Source organism: Haemaphysalis longicornis, unplaced genomic scaffold, assembly GCF_048455015.1.
Source record: "Haemaphysalis longicornis isolate Haplotype H1 unplaced genomic scaffold, Haemaphysalis longicornis Haplotype H1 scaffold_5, whole genome shotgun sequence".
Lineage (NCBI taxonomy): Eukaryota > Metazoa > Arthropoda > Arachnida > Ixodida > Ixodidae > Haemaphysalis > Haemaphysalis longicornis.
Genome location: NW_027526385.1, coordinates 79,437,472 through 79,463,900, shown reverse-complemented (window position 1 = coordinate 79,463,900; position 26,429 = coordinate 79,437,472). Strand labels below are relative to the sequence as shown.

General features: G+C 47.0%; 1 protein-coding gene across 2 annotated transcripts in view; it reads right to left on the bottom strand.

Moving 5' to 3' along the window:
* Positions 1-26,429, bottom strand: part of LOC144138486 (protein rhomboid-like) — a 190,488-nt gene that overhangs the window by 74,997 nt on the left and 89,062 nt on the right. The gene's annotated exons all lie outside the window — the stretch shown is intronic.

Sequence of the window (26,429 nt, the reverse complement as noted above, 5' to 3'; positions counted from 1 at the left end):
GAGTACGGAAAAATAAAAGCGGCGCCGAAAGGCCGAAGCGGAACACCGCTCTCCTGATCGCGGGGCATGGCAGGTGTCGGTCGGCCTGCCGGTGACGTACTCTTTCGTTCCGCGAAAGTTGTTTGATATTGTTCCGCGCGGTAACTCAACGTCAATCTCGCAATGAGTTTGCTTTGAAAATTAAGCTGTTTGGTGAATGTAGCGACATTTGCTATGGGGAGTGTCAGAGCAAGTCTCGAAGCAAGTTGGCGAAATTGACGGTACTCCTGCGACGTATGCTTGCAGCAAGTTGTTCAAGCTTTTCTTTAAAAGAAAATGCAACTCGGGAAGTGGAATAGGCGCAGCGATAAAAAGTTTAACCGGAACCATGACTTTTTAAAATATTCTCTCAGTTTACCTAAAACAAATGCGTTACACACCGAAGGTGTTCGTAAGTAATAGTCGGATAGAATGACGTACGCAAAATATTATTTCGTGGGAGGGGGCGGACCCTCACAAAAAGAGAAGAGAATGTGAAGGGAGGAAAAAAAAACACCATTGCTCGCGCCAGCGCCATTATGTGCGTTCGCGATCTTTACTTCAGGCTTCTTTGAAAACGCTCCAGTTGTCCACTTTGCCATCTTCTGTAGTCACGTAACGTGCTAAATAGTGTGTTGCGGCGGTAATTGGAACAGTTTAAAATTTTTTCCTGAGCGAACCGCCGCTCTGTTCGCGCTCAAACTTCACACGAAGGTCGAATTTTGTGGTCTATTTTGTTTGACACCGGGAACAACGACGCTACTTACCTGTTTATCCTGAAAATAAATAAAAACGATTTTCGCCTATGGGAAAATGGCGGCGATTTGGACGTGCGAGCTTGAAAACCGGGTTTTCTGATCGTCTGTTAGCTCATTTCTAGGTGCATTTTCTGATCGTCTGCTGCACCATTTGTCTCCGTACGTGAATCCCAAACATACGTTTCACTCTGCAGGTGGTTCCGTCGTTCCAACATCAACTTGCGCTGGCTCGCACGTCCAAATAAGCCGCCATTTTCCCATAGGCGAAAATCGTTTTTATTTATTTTCAGAATACACAGGTAAGTACCATCGTTGCTCCCGGTATAAAACAAAATAGACCACAAATTGCGACCTTCGTGGAAAGTTTGAGCACGAACAGAGCGGCGGTTCGCTCAGGAAAATTTTTTAAAGTGTTCCAATTATCGTCGCAACACCCTGTATTAGGCGGCGACAACATACGAACTTACGTTTTTGTTATTTTGATATTGACAATCACTGAACTTAAACGTTTAGTGCTACACCGCGAGGCATACCTGTCTGCTCCAATTTTTATTCATTCTTTCCTTTCTCTTTTTTTTTTTTTTGCTATTTTCCATTTCCCACGTGCGGTATAGCAAACTAGGCTGCATATGAACACCCTGTCAACCCGTCACACAATCATCAACAATAAAAGAACGCGCTTCATTTTCTGAAGTGTCCACAGCATAGGTTAGCTTTTTTGCCTTTCTTCTACATCATTCCTTCCATATATTTCACAACAAATGTCGCTGCCACCAAAAGCGGCGTTTTGAGACGCTTTGGAGCTGCTGTTATATCGAAAGGAACGACGTTTCTCCTGATCTTAACTTCCTCTGAAATTAAATAAGGTACATGGCAATGTATTCAAACGACGTAGCTACGCAGTAGTATAAGCATAAATTTTGAAACAGCTTTCGTCATTGCGATAAAGGCGAAGTACATGATTGCTTGTGATTTGCGATGGACGTGGTTTCGGGCGTTTGAGCGGTTTTCTATTTGAGGCGAAATGGCTGAAACCACCAACAATATCAAAATCTCGCCGCCGCAGGTTGTCCATGTCCTTATTTTATGAAAATCATTAGGCACGAATGCGCACTGTGTCCTATACTCGGTTACAACTCAAGAACGGTACAACCTTATGTAGTGTATCACTCCGCCAAAGCGCCGGACCCGTGACGTCAGTGCGCGCGCGTTTTGAAAGGGGTTTGCTATGAATGCGTGATATCGTCTGCCTTGTCTCACGCAGTTTGTTTGTCGTCACTGGAGTCGTTTATAAGCATATTAAGTCCAAAAAATCACGGGAACGGCTCACGCAATGTTCAAAATATTCCCAGTAACGCCCTACTTGCGCCGCGCGGAGAAACATCCGGCTACGGTGATAAGGCACAGCGGCAACTTCTGTGCCGTTCTTTAGTTGTCACCGAGTATAGTATAACCAACTGGGAAAGGTATAGACGCAATGCGATGTAGCGGAGAAAATGTGGCCAATCTATATCACTTTCTTCAACCCTCCATTTTTATATGTAGGTCAGCATGCGGCGGGAAAATTGAACCCAAAACTATGTCCATGAACGGCTGCAGAAACCCTACATTAGAATTTTGGCGCAAACTATAACGAGGTTACAGCGTTAAGCTCAATTATCACTCAGTTTCCTAGTATATGGGTGCATGTATAGAGGTAAGCTGGAAGCCCATTGAAGGACGGCAACAGAAACCTATCCGCGGTTATCTTTCCATGAATAGGTTTCCGTGGTTTCGGCGACGAAACCTATCCGTCGTTAGTACACTAGCGTTCCTGTCACTGCACAAAAACGCGTGTCGTTGGAAACAGTATTTATTTTTTATTATCAGAACTGGGTATTGTCGACCCAACCGCCGCTCTTGTGAACACTATTGTATTGAGAACAACCTGTATAAAGGCAGAGTGCGGCCAACTTTATATCAGCACATTATGGGTACTTGGAGCAGGAAGGAATGGTATATAGCATTAGGACATACATTTATGTGGGGCGGGTAGTGAAGGGAAATAAACAAAACGAAGACAAAAATGTACCATTCCTTCTTAAAGAAAGCTTACGGAAGTGCGAAAGTGATCTCCCAAATCGCAAACAAAGAACGAAACAATTAGACGATTTCTCCCACGATACGTAAACGCATCTACTAACGACCTAAATGTACGCCGATAAGTGGTTTATGGGGTAGAGGTACCCTATTGTACTCCTTCTTCATGATCGATGCGTGTATTGTCTTATCTTGGACCGTTCCTTTCTCGCGATTTTCAAGTAACCATCTTGACACAATAAAAGCCCGGCTTCACGGACGCGCCGCGTGTCGCAAGATCTTATCAGAGCTTTTCGGTTTACCCACTGGTCTATGGAGAAATGCGTTAGTTTTGTTGACCGGACGCCATCTGTCCCACTCATAAAGCTTTCGATTTAAAAGTTATGAAAGGACAAGAAAATCATATTTTCGATTGATGCTGCATTTTACGAGAATCATAGGTACGGGTCTGGAAATGAATACAAATAAAGGCTGAGGTGGCATCAGCAAGAAAGGTACAAAGGGGAAATTAAGTGAATTTGTTCGCATTAGACAGCGATTTCTTTGTGCAGGCAACCTCTGCCGCCTTGCCAGAGGAGCCTCGGTGGCGACGACGGTGACGGCGATGATGACAATGACCGAATTTTTTTTTAGCGCAGCAGTTACTCGAACATGCAAGTAACATCAAATGAACAAAAATATCACCAAACAATATCAAAATCACCAAATAAGGAATGGCGTGGAATTATTCGCAGGGCACTTAGAACTAGATGCAGTGAACGAAGTTCAAGGAAAACGACTAATCAAGAAAATAGTCAAACGCTTTGTCACCAATGCTCACTGCAGCGATATGTGTAGGCAGTCCTCTCCAATGAGACCAAGGAAATACGAACAACGAGAGACGTTTGTGCGCGTGGCATAAGGTAACAAGCACTGGGTTCTAAAGACGACCATGACGCAGGGTCCTTTCCGGGCTAGGATAATAATGGTTGGTTTTTTGGCGGCATAAGGCGAACAGGGGTAAAGTGCGTAAAATCAATCAAAGGCAATATGGATGGCTGGTGTAGAAGGCTAGGGTGTGATTAAACGCGGTATGAAATAAGGTGCCGAAATTTAACTTTCGATAAATACGTAAGAACGCGTTCGGTGACCTAGAATGTGGTGCCTGTGTAGTCCTAGCTAGAGCCACTAGATCAGATTGAGACGTTGAGACTGAGACGTTGGAAAACAGCTGCTTCGCTTCCCGCTGGGAAAGAAGGACAGTGGCCTAGCGTAACCTACAGACACTAGAAAAGCGTAGCTTATTTAGTGGCCCTAGCTTATTTAGCGGCTCTAGCATTACCTAGAGCAACTAAATAAGCTACGCTAGCGTAACCGAGCCTGACCCTGCCGCACCGGTGTGCTGTCTCGAAATCCTCGAAAAGTAAACACAGCTGTCATGGTTTCCAGGCGGCGCCCGGACCAATTCCGCCCGTCAAGGTCGGCCGCAATTCGGCGCATAAAGCTGGCCACCCTCGCGACAGGCCCCAAAATGGCTGCCGGCGTGCGCCGTTACTATTACACGTAGCTTATTTAATGGCTCTACTCCTAGCAATTAATGGTGTCTAGGGCTGAGACAGCGCGGTCGTCCCATGGTCTCCTGGAATGAGGGACCACACCTACATCACCAGACTCAAAATAGTGCTTTAACAACAACAACAACAACAACAACAACAACAACAAAGCACGTGTCGAGGTTACTGCTTGGATCAGCGATTGCCACGTTGGGCGCCAAATTGGCACCGTCTTAGCAACTTCCCGAGCGACTACGACCGCGTGCATGCAGCCCAAACGCGGCGGCCTTTTGCTGAAGGAAGTTCTTTAGCCAACGAGCCGTGCAGGAGAGGACGTGATCGCATGCGTATACAGGCGGCCGCACGCGCGGCGAGTCAGTCGCTGGAAGATGTGCCCCGGCGGCCGCCGCAGCAGCAGCCCAAAGACGGACGAGCGCAGAACATCACTGGGTTGCGTAGCTAACGCTCGCGCCGTGGAGAATGCAGTCGCAGCGCGCGCTACCGACTTGCAACGACAGCGGCTAAACTCCCGTCCCAGTTTTCATCCTTTTTATCTTCCGCGACTTCCACGGCTTCGTTCTGGCCGCGTCTCTGCCGGCCCGCGACCATGTATACCGCATAGAACCGCGCGTAAGCAGCTACGCGGGCAGGCTATACTACACTTCTATGGCTGTCCCTTCACACCGAAAATATCGGGACGTCGTTACTGAAAAAGTTGTTTCGGACTTCATAGAGTATGTTTGTTGAAGATCCCTCGAGGAGCCCTTGATTTGGCTAGCCCGCGAACCTGCGCACCCACTAGGGGAGCTTACACCCCCCTCCATGGTTTTTCTAAAGGGTATTCTAATGGTATTACGAAAGGTTTTTCTAACGCGTAAAGAGTTCTTTTTTTTTTTTTTACGCACGACGCCAATTTTTGCTTAATAGCGCAGGAATAAGGGCACGTACGCGAAGCCACACATTGTCGATAGTAAGGCGAATGCAACGACCAACAGCCCACCTCCCCCCTTCCCATTAAAACGTAGTGAGTGCAGGCACCTCAGGTGAAGAGCCTCAGGTTCCGCCATTGTTTTGCAACACGTCATGAGCACAGGTAAGGTTATGGACAGTAAGACATGTGTTTTTAAAAAATCTACATCTGCAAGGTAGCTAAAAACTTTTTTGTAAGAGAAAATGGGATGGTCTGCAAAAAAATAATGAAGGGTGCAAGGGGATATTATATGTGTAAAATTCCTTAAAGTGACGTTTCCTTTCAATGTTGCACACCTTACATTCAATAAGCACATGAAGGACAGACAGCTGCCCCCCCCCTCCTCCCCTCCCCCAACATCGATGACATCGCGGCTACATAAAAAGGCCATGGACAAAAATATATCATGGACGGAAAATACGGACGAAGATAATGCTCAGAAGATAGTGAAACCAAATAAACTGAGCGCCCACGAAGATGGCATGCAGCTGATTAGAACTTGGGAAGGCAAGAATGCTACGACCTGTTGGAAGGCAGGAAGCACATCAGCGTCGACTGGGTGCGATGTCAAATCTACGACAACAGCTTCGTGCGCCGTTGTCTGAAGTGTGTTAAGTTTGGACACATCGAGAAGTTTTGCAACGGGAAGGACAGAGACGCCCGGTGTGTGCGGTGCGCGAAACAGCTGCAAAGAAGAAGAAAGCTGCATTGCATGCCAAGAAGAACCTATGCAAGAATGAAGCACGCGAACCACTGTTTTAGGTGGAACGACAGTCCGCAGTATATGAGGAGAAAGAGGCAAGCACTAGAACAAATCTTGGTAAGACCAGCATAGTTTCCCTTTCCGTCAAAGCGGAAAGGGAAAATAATGTTAATCAAGTGATTAGCCCTGAAGCTAATACCAGCCCATCTAGCTGTCAACCAGAAATTAACATGACGTTTTATTTCACTCCAGATACTTTTCATAACTTGCTTAGTAGTAATGACAATTCCCCGAGACAAGAAGCCCTTTTGTATCACCTTAATGCACTAAGTCTTCGAAACAAGATAGAGGAAATTGAAGCAGACTTTTATCAACTAACTAGCTGTCAACTAGCTGTCACCCACACCTGGCCCCCTGATCGACGGGCTCCGTTTGGCCGGACATGTCCATTCTGCTCCAAGTCGGCATCGACAGCAGACTTTCACCATCTTCTGCGGACTTGCCGCGGCCTCCAACGTTCCCGACAGCAAGTGCTAAATAATGTGGGATTCAACCCACGCCGGCCGCCTGACCATAGACGCTGGCTCTTTGGGTCGTCCGGAGCGTTTTAGACTGCCTCAGTGAAAACAACCTCTTTGCGCTCATTTAGACTCCGCCGCGGTGGCTCAGTGGCTAAGGCGTTGCGCTGCTGAGCACGAGGTCGCGGGTTCGATTCCCGGCCGCAGCGGCCGCTTTTCTGATGGAGGCGAAAAGCAAAAACGCCCGTGTGTACGAGATTTCGGCGCACGATAAAGTTCCCCAGGTGGTCAAAATTAATCCGGAGCCCTCCACTACGGCGCGCCTCATCGCCTGCGTTGCGTCGGCGCGTTAAACCCCACAATCAATCAATTCATTTAGACTCACTCGCCCCCAACCGTTTTATGCTGCAGAGCAAAATTTTGCAATTAAAAAAAAAAAACAACAACTAAAGTATGTGTTTGACATTATTGGTTTTTCTTAAACTTGGTACTCGCCAGATGCTGATATCACTGAGTTTACTGATTATGACAATATCTCCATGTTTAGGAAAGATAAACGTGGAGTTGGTGTTACTTTATATGTAAAAAAAAAAAAAACGTTGCCATATGGATGACTTCGTAAACGCAATTGGCTCAATTCTTCCGTACGTCTCGTTTTTTTTTAAACTTTAGTCACGTGCTATGTTCATACAAGACAATTTGTGTGCAAAGCAGGTTCATTCTGATTGTTGGGCTCTCTACTACATGCCCGATGCGCTGTAGTTTCTGTGAGTTTTAGCATTTCAATGATCAGACTATATATCTACGCATAACTACTCTTCGGTTCCTAATTCCGACAGTCATCATGTCATCATGCTGCCTGATGTGTGAGCACCAGTTGATTGCCTCGTCAGGAGACGAAAACGCCTTTTGCCGCGCCTCGCGGTCAGTTTACATTTTGTACTTTTACATCTCACCCCCCCCCCCCCCCCTTTCCCACCCCAAAAAAATTCCTTATAAACCTACGTAGAGTAAACCTTCGTCCAATCGAAATCGCTTTAACGAATTTTCAGTTTATTCGAAGTTTCATCTCAACAGAAGTTCCCCTAAGCAAATATTAGTGTGTTCAATGGAATCGCATTGTGTTATCTTTCTAGGGCGCATTATTTGGTATTACAATGTGTGTACGTGCACGTGTGTGTATGAGGATTTCATTTTTCGCGCTTTTCTGATGGAGGCGAAAAGCGAAAAAGCCCGTGTGTTCGAGATTTCGGCGCACGTTGAAGATCCCCAGGTTGTCAAAATTAATCCGGAGCCCTCCACTACGGCACGCCTCATTGCTAGTGCTGCGTCGGCGCGTTAAACCCTACAATCAATCAGTTTTTTCCCCCGTTTTCTCAAGTGTTGATCTCCAACTCGCAACTATGTATTTTTAATCACTCCCGCTATAGCCCTTAAAAGGCGGCAGTATGTACAAATAAAAAATAAAATAAAAAAGTATCGCCTGTATCGAATAACCGTTTGTAACGAAGTCAGTTATCTGACAGGGATACTTTGTGATGAGGATTTAATCTAAGCGGACTCCGCGCCCGTGACCAAGAGTAAGGCGAGAAGCCAAACACCAACAACCACTTCACTCCAGAACGGAAGAAGGTCAAAACTTGACCATCCGTTCCTGAAGGCAGTTGAGAGAAGCGCGAAAGCCAAGAGTGCTCCCAGCCTCGCTGAAGGTGCGTCTAATCGATCGTCAATCAACGATCGTCCATCGTCAAGCGACGATTTTTCGCGCCCTAATACGCGTCTACGAACGATCTAAACGTGTACCGATACGTGGTTTATGAGGTAAAGGTGTACTATTGTATTCCTTCATGATCAACGCGTGTATTGTGTTTTATCTGAAACCGTTCCTTTTTCGCGACTTCCAAGTAACCGTTTTGACACAATGGACACCCGGTTTCACGCACGCGCCCTGATTCCAGAGGTCTTATCAGGGCTTTTCAGTCGGCCAACCGGTCTATGGAAAAATGCGTTAGTTTTTTGACAGAGTGCCATTGGTCCCACTGAGAAAGCTTTGGCTTTAATAAAAGAGCCCTTCCCCCCTGTGTAGAGGGAAGTGCAACGAAGCTGGCGCTCTGGCGGGATTCGTTATGTTGGGGTATATATATGGGGATGTGCTACGTTTAATTGTAAGGACAGTGGCGCGACCTCTACGTCGCAGACTCAGTACACGCACGATTGGTGGGCAGAGACAATGACGTTTTATTATAGGGGGGCTGCGCCAATCACGGCGCAGGACACTGGTGCACCGCACAGGTGGACGCCGAAGAGCGCGCGGCATCGCGCATTGTTAGGGGCATAGAGAGACGCTGAGCGTGGCGAGGAGTATGCACGACTCGGGATAGCGGCGGCGGCGGTGGAGAAGAGTGTAACGTGGGGTGTAACCATACCCCCTTCCAGGGATTTATACACCCCCCCCCCCTCCCCCGAACACCCCTCCCCCCCGGAAGAACATTGACCCCCACAAAAAAAAAAAAAAAGATTCTGCAACCCAGGGATATATACACACACCCCCAGAAGCCCCTCGAACACCCTCCACCCAGGAGGGTATCGACCCTCCCCCCCCCCCCCCCCCAAAAAAAAAATAGCAGGGGCTTAGCTCGGCTATGCCAGGATATACGTAGCGTGAGCTAAGGTTCAGCTGGGTATTCTTGGCTTTCCTGGTTATCTTGGATTAGCTTGATTGTCATGCTTACTGCTGCTTCAATGACACACGCACACACACACGCACACGCACACACGCACACACGCACGCACACGCACACACACACACACACGCGCGAAACTGCTCAACCTTGGCCAGTGTAGCTCACGCTACAAAATCGAAATTCTGGACAAACCCCTGCTCCTTTCGTAGATATGACCGCGCTCCACTGCGCAACACGCAATGTGGGAAAGCTAGCCTACAAAAACCAAGCTTACATCGACCCTTCTAAAGTGTGCTTCACCTGTGAACATAAATGCACTGCTGGGTCATAATTTGCTCAATTGATATTTTGAAGTTTTTTTTTTAAATTGAGGAACTTTTTTTTAGTGCAATCAAATAAGATGAATAAGCATTTCACAAAAATACTATACCTGGTTGTCAAGTGGATTAACTCCGAGCCTGGGCCCAAGTAGTAAATTAGTACGTAGGTTATATGACACAGCCCTGAGAAAATATTGGTTATAATTAAGATTCGCCTCTGACGTTGACGAGACCCTCCGGCAAGCGTTGTAAATAACTGACCTAACATAGGTTCATTCTTTCCTTCTTTCTTGCTTTCTTTCTTTCTAGAAGACAGGGCTTGTACAGTGAGAACGCAACTTCAAAACCTATAGAATAATTTGATTTATTCTAGTTTGTTGAAAATCGTTACCTCGGCTTTTGTAATTTTTGCGAAGTGACTGCACACCCCGGCACATTTTTTTTGCGGTATTTCTCTACCAAAGCAAAACCCGCGGCATTGTTAACGCTATACACAGCCATGTATAAGTCTTTGCACCCTTATCTAGGCGGTTGTATTTAATCTCACGTGGCTTAAAGCAAATTTATCATGAATTCGAATGCCAGGGGGTGGTAAACAAAATATAAGGAAACACAAAGGGAGGGAGGGAGAGAGAGAGAGAGAGAGAGAGAGGAGAGAGAGAGAGAGAGAGAGAGAGAGAGAGAGAGAGAGAGAGAAAGAGAAAGAGAAGAGAGAGAGAGAGAGAGAGAGAGAGAGAGAGAGAGAGAGAGAGAGAGAGAGAGAGAGAGAGAGAGAGAGAGAGAGAGAGAGAGAGAGAGAGAGAGAGAGAGAGAGATTTTATTGAGCCGGTGAAGTGGGAGTGGTTCCTTATTCCAGGAAGCCATGCGATGAGCCGGCAGCCTTCGCTCTGGAGGCCAAACGTGTCTGGACGTCCGGATCGCTGCTGGTCACCAGGTTCTCCCACAGCTCAGGGGTGGGAAGGGGGGATGGAAGAGGGGGGAGGTTGGGGTTGTGCTTGCATCCACGGTGGTACGAAACAAGAGAATTCGGGGCAAGAATAGGACTGGGTGAAAATTTGGTATAGGAGTGGTTGGAACTGCCAGGAAGATGAATTCGCATGCAGTTTGCGCAAATAGGCTGTGTCTGTTGTTTTTGTCGTTGTTCTTGATGATGATGATGATGATGATGTTATACAAGCTCACACGAGATCAACCTCCGCGACTATCATTCGCGAACAGACGTTCCGCAGCAACTGGGACTACATTCGAGTATACACGGTATTCCGACCGTCAGGTCGTCCGTGCGCACATATGCTGCGGTAGCGGCTTCTTCAGTCTCGCCAAAACAGGGTGCGTGCGAGTAACGTACACAAGAAATATGCGCGGCTTCACCGTATCGTCGTTGGCGGCGCGCACTCACAAGACACGCGTCGCCCCCAACTCGTCGTCGTACGGGGCTGCAAACAAACACAAGCATGGCGAAGACGGCACGTGTTTTACCTGCCGGCCGCTCCCTCATTTTGCGAAATGCTGGGCGCACAGAGGTCCACACTAATAAATGTCGCTGCAATGGCGTGCCATCGTGGGCGCCGCCATGACAGCTAGCAACGCGTTCCTATCATACTTGGCTCGGCTAGCCACATAACTTCCTTTCGCAATTGAAGCCAAAACGAACAGAAAACGGTAACAGTTACATTTCTTGTCCCCCTTGCATGAAGCTTTCAAATAATCCCTTATAAAAATATCGTCGGCAACATTTAAATTTTTTGTCCTTCTTGCATGAAGCTTTTAAGTAATCCCTGACAAATAAATCATTTCGAGCTCCACTTCCTATTATTAAAACAGCTTTAAAGAATAATTATTATAATATTGTTGCCTTTTGCAGCCACAGGCACCCTGTCCATGAACGATACCAGGGACAAGTGGAACATTCCTGTCCGCTACAGGGACAAGTGGAACATTCCTGTTCGGTACATGACAGCACGAATTGAAGGGCAGCTCGCCTTAAGATCGTTTAGACACTGGCACCAGATTTCCCTCTAGTGTATGCCAGTATAAATTTTCTAGATGGCTAGGCGTTTTTTTCTCCGATCTGAATCGTGCTGTTCTCTAGAGAGCGGACGGTATGACCCTACTCTGCCGTATACTTTGGTGCTGGCCGCCTCGGCAGCCCAGCGCCGGAGGACGGTTGTGAAAGCCTTGTTAAAGAAACAGGACAGCGCACAATGGCCGAAATCGGGGCTTCTGTGCGGACTTTGCGCCGCTATTCTCTCAGTCTCGGAGCAGAAGAGAGGTTGCGAATGAAAAAGCACCCGGCCCTTGTAATATATGGGTCCGTCGTGCTTTCAATGAATATACAGGGGGGACTCGGCTTTCGTTGAAAGATGTCGCAAGAATGGGAAGGAAAAGGAAAGAATGTCAACCGCATATGCTTTCCTTTTGGTGATGCTTTCGCATCTACTAGGTGCTGAGGCTTGGAAGCACAGGAAAAAAATATAAAAAATGGCAAGCATAGTCATTTTTTTTCAAGGGAATTCGTAGTATACGGTGAATAATATAAGCGTAGCAGGCGAGGGCTACCACTCAGGAGATCCTAGTTCAGGAGATCCTGGTATACATGTAATATCATTGACGTAAACTAGAAACAGAAGATTACATCATTTCGATCCTTGTGGTGTACCTCGTTGAATGCTCAAAGCTGGGGAGGAAACTGTCCTTACGTGCACATACTGCTTTCTATAAATAAGCAACTTCGGAGAAGACTATTTGCAATACCCCGTATTACATAATTTTCTACCTCCGCAAGTAAAATTTCATGGTCAGTAGAATCGAAGGCTTTCTTTAGGTCGAGAAACAACCCAATCGTAAATTTTCGTTCTATGTTCTTGATTATGTTGTCTTTAATGCTTACAGGCGCTTGTTCCGCACATTTGTTTTTTTTTTTCGAAACCCGTACTGACTATCCGCGATAACGTGCTTGTTTAAGAAAATTGACAGTCTGTCAAAAATAATTCCATCAAATATTCTTGAAAAGGCACTCAGGATGGACATTCGTCGATAGTTTGACATTTCGTCTAATGCTCGATTTTTGTAGATGGGTGTCACACGTGCTAACTTGAAGTGGTCGGGGAAGGTTCCAGTAGAAATGCGGACAATTTCCCGCCTCTCTATGGAGACTGATGATCATCAAAGCAAGAACATTGCGTGCAAGCAAAGTGCTTTGAAACATGATCATACTGTAATAATAGCACTCCGCAATGTCGGACCACAGCGGATTTTTTGTTTTCGCCCATTGTCCCCGTTTTATGGGGTCATGAAACAGTCACGCAACCTTGTTTAATGTGAAAGAAGCAACCTTTGGTAACTAACTCCGTTTAATGGGGTCATGAAACCTTTGGTAACTAACTCCGTTTAATGGGGTCATGAAACAGTCACGCAACCTTGTTTAATGTGAAAGAAGCAACCTTTGGTAACTAACTCAATTGAATTCCAGCCCTAGAATACTTTTTTAACTGAAAAAAGGTAAATGGTGGAACCCCGTTCATAAGTTTTTCCCCGGACCGGGAAAACAAAACGAAACAACCAGGAAAATGCAGCAGTGAGGAAACCTTCTGAAATGAACGAAAACAGTTTTGCTTTGACTTGCAACCATGTATTTCTGCAGCTTTGGCCTTCGAACCTTAAAAAATCTCGAGAATGTAGGACTGCCGCTTTTTGCGATCGCTGGAAAACACCACGCGTGGCAATGCAAGGTCCCTATAGCGATGTCGACTCTCTTCTGCGCTGGCTGCTTGTCTGCTGCGTTTAGTACGTCAAGCTTTTCCTGAAGGGAAAGCGCCTGCCGTTTTCGCGATGCCATCAAGGCACGACAAAGTTTGCGGTTGCAAGTTCAACGGTGTTCTCAAAGCTTGCAGCGCACGATGACGACGAGAGCGCGTGGTGTTCTTGCGGTGGTGCTTTATGGCAAACACGCGCTTCCGGCATTCCGAAGTGAAACTTCCGTTGTAAGCGCAGTGGTGATGGTGATAGCATAGAGTAACATAGGGCCGTCTGATGGTGACGAATCGCACCCGCGTGCGGCTTCATGCAGTTCCGTAGCCAAGCCATGGCCAAGGCTCATGAAACGTCAAAATGGCGGTCCGGGCATGTTGCCCGGGCGCCTTCGGAGTGTCAGATTGCGACACATGATCCGGGAACGTACTCTGAGCCACGACGTAACAGTGAGGATTTTAATACATGGGACTCTATATGTGAGCTGCGCCGGGACTAGACAAAAACAACGTAGCAGCCGGGAAAACGCAGCACTGAGGAACGTAAGAGCAGGATTCTACTGTTCTGACAAACTTTCAAATATCGCGCTACATGACGTCAGCAGCGACGTAGTAGAGGGAGCACTAAGTAGAGACTTATCCGTACGTTAACTGCACGTTAGTATTCGAGTGATATACTATTAAACGAATCTAGAGGCTTCACACCACTCGCACGTCATGTTTCTTTGCGGTGTCTTCGGCCGGCGGGCGCAAATCTCAAGTTTCTATGACGTCACAACGATCTGGTGTGCAACTAGCTGGTGAGTCGTCACTGCTTTTGTTTCCCTGAATATCATCTTTTCATACGTTAACCTGTACTAAGATCAGGACATGTTCTGGGCTGTGTTGCGCATGCGTAGTTACATTTTCCTGTCGACTGCGCCAATCAGAGCCGCGCACAGCCCACTGACAAAATGGCAGCTCCCAGGACGAAGAAGTTAAAAAGACTGGCTGTTGTGAGTTTTCGTTATATTGCTATCATTGTTATTGGGTCATTGCGTGCTTTCGAATGAATTAAAATTCGTTTCCCTGTATGGTCCTCTTAAGCGATCACCAATTCTTGTGGCGACTAGGGCCACAACGAAGGAGCGAATAGTTTTTCTAACCAATCTTGTGTACATTCAGTGCTGTCCTGGTCTGCGCATGCGTTGCGAAGAACAGTGGGAAGGGGGGGAGGGGGCGTATAACTGAGGTGCAGAGTGAAGGCCCAAACGCCTCATTACTAGACTATGGGAACTCGTGGAGGGTTTGGTAGAACACAGAGGGTGACTCATCTATCAAATGTAGATCCTTTAACCTGTGTCTATTTGGTGGCCTTGGAGATTAAACAATGGTTAACAATGAAAGTTTTTTTCTTGCTGATACGTACAGCGAACATACCATTCTACGAATTCAATTTGCGAAGCTGACTTCTGCAAAAATGGCGCTTTTGGGAGTATCCAGGTCAAGCAGCTCAGAAAGGGGTAAAGGGCTTCAAGCTTTATGACAAAACATGGCCGCCGCGGCTGGAAATCTAGCGGTGGACCGCATCCTCGTAACAAGAGTGACTCCAAGCCAAGTGCCCTGTAGTCCTCGGCACGAAATAGTCATCTTTCACGAGCGTTCAAAAGCATTCGCCGTGCAGCGAATTCCGCCAGGCTCTCCTCACAGGCCGAAGGCAGAAGCTTATAGTTCCCATTTCAAGCGCAGCTCGTGCTGGCTTCAACCCTTAACGCAAACAGGTGGGGCGAGACAAAACAGATAGCCGGTCCTGCCTACGCTGTTTATGGTAGATCACAATAGAGAGCGCTGCGTAGCTACAAAGAAAAAGGCAAAATATACTACAGGAAAAAGAAGAAAAAAAGGGAAAGAAAGCGAGGTTTCGGGCTCTATGCGCGCTGTACGACAGCGGAGAAAACGGCGCACAACACAAGCGGGGCCAAACGAACTCGGCCAGCGGCGTTGTGCAGCAGACGATAACAAAAGATGGCCGTTGTTCTGCCGCTACCGGGTACAGCAGACGAAAAAGAATCTCGCAAGAGGCGGCGCGGCGGCGGCGGGCAGGTTTACCGTCTAAGTGTTACGGCGCTGCAGCTACGCGCATTTCGTGCGAAAGAAAGGAACAAAGGCGGTCGCAAAGCGAAGACAAACAAACAAACTGGCGCGAGAATAAAGGAACAGCGGAACAGGCGACGAGAAACGAAGGAAACGGCGGGAAAGACGCACCGCAAAAGCGGCTTCTGAAGCTGACGGAGAGATGCTCGTTACGCGGGAAACTGGAGCGTGGTATACACTGTACACTGTGTATGCGCCGCGGCCGGTCTCCCAAATATTTGCGCGCCGAGAGAGAACGCGGCGTGCCGGAGGGCCTCCGCTGGCGAACTAGATTATCTGGGTAAAGACGAAAGAGGACAGCCGAAAAATAACTCCCGAATACGCGAAGTCGTACAAGAAAGTAAAAAAAAAATGAGTGCGCAAGAAGCGTATACTACGAACAGGCGGCACAGCTAACAGCGTGTGACTATCGTGTACGATATTATATATAGCAATACGCTGCTACGGAAAGAGTTAAGCGGCTGAGACAACGGAGTCACAAGGAGATCGAGGAAATTCGAAACAATGTTTGAACGCGTCGAAGCTCCCTCGGAACGCACCTTGTAGTGGAGGGCTACGGGTTGATTTAGCCCACGTGCGGTTACGCATGCGCTTAAAGCTCGTACAGTCGTCCATCGTCTTAGCTGGAGCAACGCTTTACCAACTTATCGCCTCCTGCCTTGGAGTAAGGTAATTCAGTCACAACTTCTGCATTTTTATGAAGTTTAAGGCGGCACTTGAGCCCACCGCATACGTGCAAGCAGTTTTTAGTCACAATTTGAGATATTCTGCGCTGGAGTCGAATTCGATGTTCCAGCTAAGCGTGTGGACGACCGTACTACGCGCAGGTGATTCTGCCCTCATGCGCTTTTACATCTAAAATGCGTGGAGTCACACAACGGCTGAGAATCGAACTCGAGACGTCATGCATTGCAGCATGCACTCACTCACGCATGTGTCACGAACACGTGACTCACGATACCTCTCTTCATGGAAATTAGAGATGTGTCATCCAGAGTACCACACATGTGTCTATAGCAGCGAGTAACAACACTTAATCTGGCAACATCTGAGAAGTGCTGACGCAAACTCGTCAAACAAGTGTTGGAGACCGATGTAGTCGACTTAGACTTTCGAGTGCTGTTGCGGTTCTCATTGAAAGACTTGAGGTCAAGGCAATATTAAAAGCCCTCAAGTATACATAAAGCTGTACAGACGTGTAATCGGCTTCTCCACTTCTGCTCGGCGTCTCTGTCGATTCTAATACAACTTATTAATACTTTCATCACTTGTCATCACATCCGTATTTTTTCACCCGTTCCTAGAACATGACTGATTGTTCTACCAGAATAAGTGGCAGACATTTGCATGCGTGTACACTCGTCGGAAGCATGTACAGTGGAACCTCGTTATAACGAACACTGATATAGCAAATTATCGGCTATAGCGAACTACATACGAACTTTGGTTGGTCACGCTTTATTTCAGTGGCACTTACTGTTTTTATAACGTAAGCGAAACCGCGAGTGCCCCGCGCTATATCAGCTATAAAGAAGAAACACTTGGTTCGCGCGAGACTCGAAACTCGGGAGCTAGCTTTAAAGGAGCCATGAAGAGAAAACACAAGTTTGGTTCATTCGAAAGATTGCCTCGTTAGAACCACACTCACACCAATTTTAACACAAACTTCGCTCAAATAAGCTACATAATTAGGAAAAAAGGGAATGACCATGCGACCCACCAGCTCATTTCCCGCAACAGAACCTATGATGTCACACGAGAATGCTCTGCGATTGGCGGAGGCCGGCAAAAGCAAACACAAGTTAGGCAGGGCTTACCAGTTTGCATAGTGAGCTATATGCCCGTTAAACATACTGCACATTCCTTTTATGACACTAAGAACGGTGGAGTAAACGGTTGAAGTTCCGAATAAACACGCAAGCGTGTATGCCAATGCGTACGAAACTACCGCCAGCCGAACTCGACATCTCGCCGTGCACCGTCGCGCAGACGAATTTTCGGGTTCGAGGCTCTTCGGGGCAAATGAACCGTCCCAGCACGCACAGCCGCGACCTTGCTTGGCCTCGTAATCCCTTCACAGGTGGTTGGCCGTCATATCGCCAACCAGCAAAGGTAAAAATAGAAACAAGGAGAGTAAGGAACAGCAAGCAGCGACGAGATAGTGGCAGTCGTCGCAGTTTCGGAATGGTGTTGGCTTGCTGCTGTCGTTACGAGCTCGTTTCCAGTTTACAACCACTGAAAACTTCAGTTTGTTCGAGTACTTTACAATGAAATTTCGTTGCTGCGTTTTGAAATGCCCATGTAGTTCGGGCAAATCGTCGAGGGAGTGCGACATCCCCGCCGGTGAGGAGATCTCCTTTCATGTGCTGCCCAACGACGAACCTCGGCGAAGCAAGTGGCTACGTTTTGTGAACTTTGCAAACGGAGGAGAAAGAGAGCTAAAGGAAGTACGAGTGTGCTCGCTTCATTTCCGGGGAAGTGATTACGGCAGAGACCCTTACGTTAGCTCACTCCTGGGACATGCTGGCGCTCGTCGCCGACTTCGTCAAATCGCCGTCAAAGCGCTCTGACCTTGGGGGGAAAAAATGCCGTGCACACCGCGCATTCACGCTCGTGTCTTTCTGGTCGAAGCAGAGAGCTCGCGCGAACGGCTTTCCATACACGACACCGGCCAACTGGCATAAGCGATACTGCTACTGAAATTGAACTATTATTAACCGTAATCAAAATACGGCACATACGTACCAGTCTATATTCGTCCGTCGCGACGGGGCTGACGCGGCAGCGGTGCCGGTGGCTGGGCGTTCGTCTGTTGTAGCTATCGCGGAATTGTCGCTTTCCGGTCCATCCGCGTATCCCACAACTCCTGCCGCTCGCGCACTTAGAAGCACTGAGCGTTCAAGTGGTGTGAGGTTGTTAAATGCAAGTCCGAGCTTCCCGGCGAGAGTTTTGTTCTCCGGATCAGGCGATTCCATGACTAGGGCTTCGGGTGCACTAGCACTAGGTTTTACTAGTATTTTTAAAATGGCCGCCGTCTCGGTTTCGGCACGAGTTCCGGTTCCTGTTTGATTCCCGCGTGTGGGTGCTATATGGAGTCGACATACTAAGTATCTGTTTCATGGACCGGCTCGTATGACGCCATTGTTCACGTCACGAAATGTGCAATTTAGCGGGAGATTTAAAATTTTGGCCTAAATTGCCTTATTTCTCAGTGAATAAAGCATCATTTGCTTCCGGGAAAGCGCTTAGGGTACTATGAAACACCTAATCTTTCGAATAAAACAAACTTTTGTTTTCTCTTCATCGCTCCTTTACAAAGTAAAATAGATGGAAATTATAATATAACAGTTTGTAAAACTACAGTCGAAAAGGACCTTTCGTGCCTGTACACTGTGAAAAAAACACTTCATCCTGCAGTGCTGTAAAAAGCTGCCAGACGGAGATCACACCCTGCTTCAAATAAACTAAAGCGCAGGCGTGTTTTGAACTTTGTTCTGTTGTAATTTCTCGTTGTCATGTTCCGGTCCATGTAGTTTGAAATTACACTAAGAGACAGATAAGGATTATATCATGTTTATAGCCTAGAATAATGTAATATGTTTATATAATAGTTTATATAATAGATATAATATTATTTATATAATATAATGTTTATAATAATAGAATATGTTTATAGTCCGAAGCCTAGAATAATGTAATGCGTTTTAGTATCTAAGATTTTTGCGCGAGCCAGATGGCGGATTTGTTAGAGCCGATTGTTAAACCTCCTGTTACAACGAATATCGGATATAACGAACTACCCGGATACCACTTCGTTGTAACGAGGTTCGACTGTATTCGAACAGCGCTGGACAGGAACAATCGGAAGTCTATGGGAGCAGCCTTCGTCCTGCAGCAAAATAAATAGGCTGCTGATGATGATACGTTTCGATGTGTCTGAGTGACAGAACCGCTCCGCTGATGGACATGATGCAGCGGTGTGTATGCGAAGCATAGTGATCTCAGTCAGCTATCAGCCGAGGTAGCTATGGGGTACAACATATCACAGCAGAAACCTACCAAGGTACACAAAACCAGCCTAACTCAGGAAATAAATAACGGCAAAAACAAACCTGAAATGGACCAAACAAGCTTATTGTAAGAAAATAACGTAAACATATGCTACGTACAGTATTTGTCAAAATTTTCTAAGCCATGCCGAAAGTGCATAGGCAGAAAAAAAAGTCAGTGTACAAGCCTACGCCTCGAGTGAGGATAGAACGTTTTATGCCGTAAAGCTAGAGGAAACATATTTTTCTTACTGTCATTAAATGATTTGGTCACAGTTAAGGGTTAAGTTTATTCTTCGAATGCTTTGTAGTGCAGAAGCCATTGGCTTTCCCTAGAAGATCTTGATAAAGACTGCACTTATGCACTTATGATAAATATGCATAAGTAAAGATGCACTTATGATAAAGATGCATAAAGATGCACTTATGCACTTATGACTGCACTTATGATAAATACTGCGCTCACGTATTCGTATAGACCGTTAGCGAGCCTTTGACAAATGAAATGCGAACGAAAAATTTCGCATCGGTACACGCAAACAGCGCACCTTCTTCCCGTGCAAGTCTAATTGCCCAAAAATTCTATTACAGTGACGAAGTTTGGAAATCTGACTTTCCAACCGCAATCGCCTGATAATCCGATCTCCATGAACCATATTCTTTGGTTTTGCGTGTTCCGGTTCATATTATCGCGTTCACTTCTCATCTGTACATGGCTGTACATATATCAATGTATAGCCTTTCATAGGAACTGCTCGGTACTGTTACAGTGTACTAGAGGGTACGGGTGTGTCGTGCGGGGGAAAAACCAATGGAAAGCGCGGGTCCCTTTAGCGATGAAAAAATTGTATGTAGCGCAGGCGTTCCCCAGAGAACTCCTGTTTAAATCAGCTTAAACAGTTATTTGACGGGTTTTATAAAACTTGGTATCATAAAATAAAGAAATAGGACTATTTACGGTGATAGATAAGGATTAATTTAACAAACAAAACTTCTGAAACCAACCGGTATGCAGCGGCCGCCAGGGGCGCTGCTTACAACAGGAGTTCTTCAGCAGAAATTTTCATCGCAAAGCAACCCGCCTAATCAGCCCCGAACGACCCGCCTCTCTCTTCTAGTGCACCGTGCAAAAGGTACCACGTAACGCGCTCATCGGCGGGGTTTTAGCGGAAGCGTAACTTTCCGGAGCGGGCTCATAAAACGCGTCACCCCGTAAACAAATTTGAAAAAAAAAAAAAAAAAGTTTCACGAAGGTCGAAAGAGCACCGTCACCGGAAACGCGGAGTTTGTTCCGGCCGAGTCCGCCCGCCGCGGAGTTCACCTTCTCCACTAAACACACACGCTTACGACGTTGCCTCCCTTCTCCCACGTTCGAGCGTTTTATTATTGCGTTGTTTTCAGGAGCCTCTCAATTCAATTTCGTCGCTATCTGTTGGCGCCTACAGACCCATTTACGCTCGCACTCAGCGCACTAGCAATTCTTTGTTCCCGACACGTATTTTTTTTTTTAGGGTGCAGAGAACATCGAAGAGTAAGCATCGGGCATATGCGCGCGGGGGAGGACGCGACCACAAAGCCCCGGAAACGGCAGCGGCAGCCGCTCTGCAGACTCGTCGCTGTCTCCCCGTCATGCCAGCTATAGACCAGCACACCTCACGACCGCAGTCATCGCCGCTGCCGAGTTTTCGTTGCGTGGTGTTTGTAGCCGACGGCGGACGAGACGGCGCCACCGTTTCCTCCGCAGCAGCGGTGTGTCGTCTGCACGGTCGTGTGTGCGCAACGGCGGCGACAATAAATTTGCTGGTCTCCCTTTCTTTCCGCGCCCTGCTCGGCTCTGCTTCCGCCCTTTCTGCCTTTTCTCCCCCCCCCCCCCCCCCCACCCCCTTTACATTTGGCGTTTTTACGATACTTTTTTCCTTTTCTTCCATGCGTTCTAAAGAGTAAGCATTTTTAGGCTACTCACCCCAAAACCATTTGATTGATTGTAGGGTTTAACGCGCCGACGCAACGCAGGCGATGAGGCGCGCCGTAGTGGAGGGCTCCGGATTAATTTTGACCACCTGCGGATCTTTATCGTGTCCGAAATCTCGTACACACGGGCGTTTTTGCTTTTCGCCTCCATCAGAAAAGCGGCCGCCGCGGCCGGGAATCGAACCCGCGACCTCGTGCTCAGCAGCGCAACGCCTTAGCCACTGAGCCACCGCGGCGGGTTCACCCCAAAACCAATCAATCAATCACTAAGTCACTCAGACGCTCAGGCAAACAGACAGACAAACTTAGTCACTCCCTCACAGACATACAGATACCCAGTCAGTCAGTCAGACAATCAGACAGACAGACAATCAGACAGACAGACAGACAGACAGACAGACAGACAGACAGACTTGTCTGTCCGACTATCTGTCTACCTGACCGATTGTTAGTCAGTCAGTCAGTCAGTCAGTCAGTCAGTCCGTCCGTAAGGGGTGACTGACACTGGGGTTCTTCGATTTACAGTCGCACACTCACCGCCGATAGTCCGAGGATTTTTCCCGCCACGGGAATGTTTGTAAAAACGAATGCCGGACTGCTGCTTGGGGAATCCGAGACGGATAATCGAAGAGCCCTACTACAAACGCAAGACACGCGATAACTCGCGACACGACAAAAGACTCCAGGGGCATTTTAATAACAAGGGTGCCCCTTGCAATACATTTCACACCAAGCCACAGCACGTCCGTTCACGTGACAGTCTGTGGGAAGGTTTGGTTTAGTGCGTACGGTGTCTGTGATGCTTCCCATGAAAGAGTCGCTCTACAGATAAGCGACGCAACAAACACACGCGTCGTCGCTCCTGGTATATGGGGCGTACTCTTCAGAGGTGACCCGCTGGAAAGAAGGTTTGCACACTATCTAAGATTTTTTAAGCGGAAGTTACTGCGACATTTTTTTTTTCGTTTTCACCCTAGACTTTCGAGCACCTGGTGGTTCAGGATACGGCCGCGCTCCGGGCGCGTGCATGTTCGCGCAGTGATCGGACACAGGCGGTCAAAATTTGTGAGAAAGTGGGCGTCAGGGACACGACAGCCAATAAAACGTGGGGATAATATACGGATGTAGTGGCAATAATTTTTTCCCGCAAAGTTTTTTTTTTCAATCCGATGAAACGTGGAAAAGCCCCGGAATCAAACGAAACAAGGAGGCAGTGTAAATCGGGTTCACGGAGAGGCACAGCGGCCGCGGATAAATTCAGATCCCGGAAAAGAATCCACCCGAATAAGTGGCGCAGGCAGGCTTTCATTTCGAGAAAAAGGGAGAAAGGGGAGGGGGGCTGACAAATGATGAGAGAACATGAAAAGGAAAACAAAGTAAATAAATTTAAAAGAAAGAGTAAACAATAAAAAAATGCGGAATTAAATAAGAAAACTTCGAGGCGCAGTCAGCGCATCCTACATCACATTATAATTGTACTGTTCATTTCTTTTTCTCCAAGTGCATTGTAAATTGGCCCGATCCTTGGCACAAAGTCACAGGTTTAATTTCGGCTACAGCGGCTGCTTCTCCTGTGGAAACGAAAACAACGCATGCGCGAAAGATCCCCGCGGGTGGTATAAATCAAACCGTAGCCTGGCTCCACTACGGCGCTCCTCCAGGCCTAGGTGCTTAGTTCCCAAATAGAAAATTTCAATTTCTAAAAACAAATATCGAGCTAATTGGGCTGAAAACTGATCCTTTTGTTCGCCGAGTACGGAGCTTGGATAAGCTAAACAAGAAAGGGGATCAAGTATCCTATCGAAAAACTTTAAAACGCACAAAAAAAAAACCCTCTGTCCTATGTGTGTCCCTGTGCGTCCCTCCCTCTTTGCCCCGTTTTTTTGTGCGCTTTGAAGTTTTTCGATATCATGCACCAACTAGCCCAACTTGCGGTATTGCTTCAGATCAAGTATCCGCATAGTTAGTTATGCAGAGGCGACCTTGTCGTGGAAGGAAGAGCCAACCAATAAGAAAATGCAGGAGAAAAAGTAAAGGGAGAAAGAGAAAAGTAAGATAGAAGTAAGTAAATAAGTAAGAAATTAAGGGAAGAACGAAAGAAGGGAAAGAAAGCAAGACGGGAAGGAAGACAGAAATGAAGGAAGAACGAAATGAAGGAGGGAACTAACGAACGAACGAAGGAAGAAAGAAAGAAAGCGACGGAGAAAATCAAGCACGAAAGAAAGAAAGAAAGGGGAGGGAACGAACGAATGAACAAAGGAACGAACGAAGGAAGCAAGGAAGGAAATAAATAAAGACAAAGGATGGAAGCAAGGAACAAAGGAAGGAAGAAAAGACAGAAAGGATGGAAGCAAGGAACGAAGGAATGAAGAAAAGACAGAAAGGAAGAGAAAAGAGGAAGCGAGAAAGAAAGAAAGAAAGAAAGAAAGAAAGAAAGAAGACAGAAAGAGAGAGAAAGAAAGAAAGCAAGAAACGAAGAAAACGTTGTGCGGAGCTCAGAATTAACGGGGGAAAGCCGACTCGCGAGTGTCGGAAGCACGCATCCTTGCTTCTCATGCGCGACTTGCGATAGCGGAACCCCCGGAGACGAGAAGCGGCTGTCCGAGGCACGTGCCCAAGAGTCGCGCCGACTGCCTCCCGAGGAAATGGTTGCGTCTCTCCTTTCGTGTCCCGCTCATTCCCTCCATCTATTACGTGAATCTTGGCAGAAGTGGAGCTGTGCTCGCGTGCGAACACCAAGTGCAAAATGACCGCGCCAATGGTGGTGACACTTACGGCGGCCACGAAGACAAAACCAAAGTTCGGTTGGTTCCGACCGCTTCGTTCCATAACAATGACACCAATTTTATTTCAAACTTCAAACAAATAACCGAGAGATTAAAATGAAATGAAGCAGGAGCGGCTCCCCTGCTTCATTCCAAGGATTTCGCTATAACGTCTGATAATATTGGTTGTGCGATTGGCGTTTGCCGCCGTAAGCCACCGCTAAGAAACATGTCCAGGCGATTATATTGCGGCGTCTAGTTCCGTTTTATCGTAGGCCTTTAGTTCCGTCTGATCTTATCACCTGAATGCTAACGTGCAGTAAGCACCCTGCTAACATGGTTTCTAGTGCTGGCCTCTATTGCGTCACTGATACTCATATTGCGCCACTGTAGCGCGAAATTTGAAAGTTTTTCAACATTTCTGGCGTCTCGGGTTGAAAAAAGAGACGTTTTGCGTGGCTCGAATGGACCTGAGTAATTAACCAGACTAGGTCATTGAAGTTGAAAAAAGTTGTATTTTGCTTTAACGGCTCCTTTAAGACAGCAGTAGAACATATCAGTAGATAAGGGTAGAATGACGAAGCTCTTTCTTTTACCGAGTCCATTGCTAACATGGTCTGTAGTGCTGGCAACAGAACATTAGATAAGGGTAGAATGACGACGCTTTCTCTTACCGAGTCCATTGTAACATGGTTTATAGTGCTGGCCTCTATTGCGTCACTCATGTTCATATTGCGTCACTGTTGCGTGGAATTTGAGTTTTTCAATATTTCTGGCGTTCCGGGTTTAAAAAAAAAACGTCTTTCGTGGCTATACCTCTAAGTGAGTTACTAAAGACTAGTTCTTTCAAATTAAAACAAGTTGTATTTTGTTTTAATGACTCCTTTAACACACCGATCGGTAACAGTAGAACACAACAGTAGAGAAGGGTAGAATGCCGACGCTCTTTCTTACCGAGTCCGCCTTGGCCAAGGACACCAAGGAAGAGGAAATATGTCGCTGGTTTGCGAAACTGGTTGGCCGGTTACCCATCCCGACACTTTTTTTAGCGGTGAAATGTTTGGTACATCTCACTACGCATTCTTGTTACAAGTCCCTCCCCTATTTGTATGAACAAAAAAAAATCTGAAATGAATAGCTCTTTTTTTTTTTTTTTGCGAATCCCGCCAATTTCGCAACTCCTTACATTACTTGAAGGAAACTAGGAGAACAGGGGCTCCCCGCTTCGAGAGTATAGCTCAGTTTCTCGGAAACGATTGCGTACTCGTTTCGAATCGTCTGCGAGATTCTCGCGCTTAGGCCGCGCAGCTGTGACAACGGGCAGCGTTAAAAATCGTGCGGAACAAAGCACTCTACGTTCACCACATGCGTATACGCACCGCGCGGAGAATACGAAACCGAAAAGGAGAAAATAAAAGGGAACTACGCGAGAGCGAAGAAGGGGTCATCGAGCAGACGACATGATGAACGCGCGCGTGGCCTCGGCGGAGGAAATCCTTTGTGTGAGCGCATGCGCGCGCTCGGCGGCGACGCGGTGCAGAAGATGCGTAAATGGAAGCGATGCGGCGCCGTACGGATTGCAGCAGAAACGTGGCGAAACGAAGCGAAAAAGCGCGCGCTCGAAGGTCACGCTTTGGCGATCTTTTTGTCCATCGCCGCTCGGCTGGTGCACAATTGCGTCCGCGCCTGCCATCTACAACAGTGCGCGGTGAACGGATGTGGACTGGGGACGAGTGTAGCGTGGCTTCGGATGTCCGGTGCGACGCGAACGCGATTTCATTCACGTGGATTTTAATGTGAATGAAGGGTGTTCCGGCGAAGCCCTGCTTTGTTTAATAGGAGCGAAGTCAGGCTAGAAGGAATTACCATCGCAAAATAGTTGCAGCCACAGCCGGGGCATAAGACTAAAACGGGTCCCTCCTGCGCGGAAAAACAAAACAAAAAAAGCGTAAACTAACAAAAGACAAATGTCAAAATAATCAAAGCGCGACAGAGTTCTGCTATTTACACCGAGCGCCTTTAAAAGCTGGCTTCACTACTTACTACACGCGTGCTTTGTTGGGAAGGCAGTTTTCTAGGCAAGCAGCCTGACAGCAAAGTAGAAAGCCTTAGGTCCTGTTATTAAATATTTCCTGAAGGCCCCATTTATCTTTACGAAACGCACCATTCCTTTAAAAGTC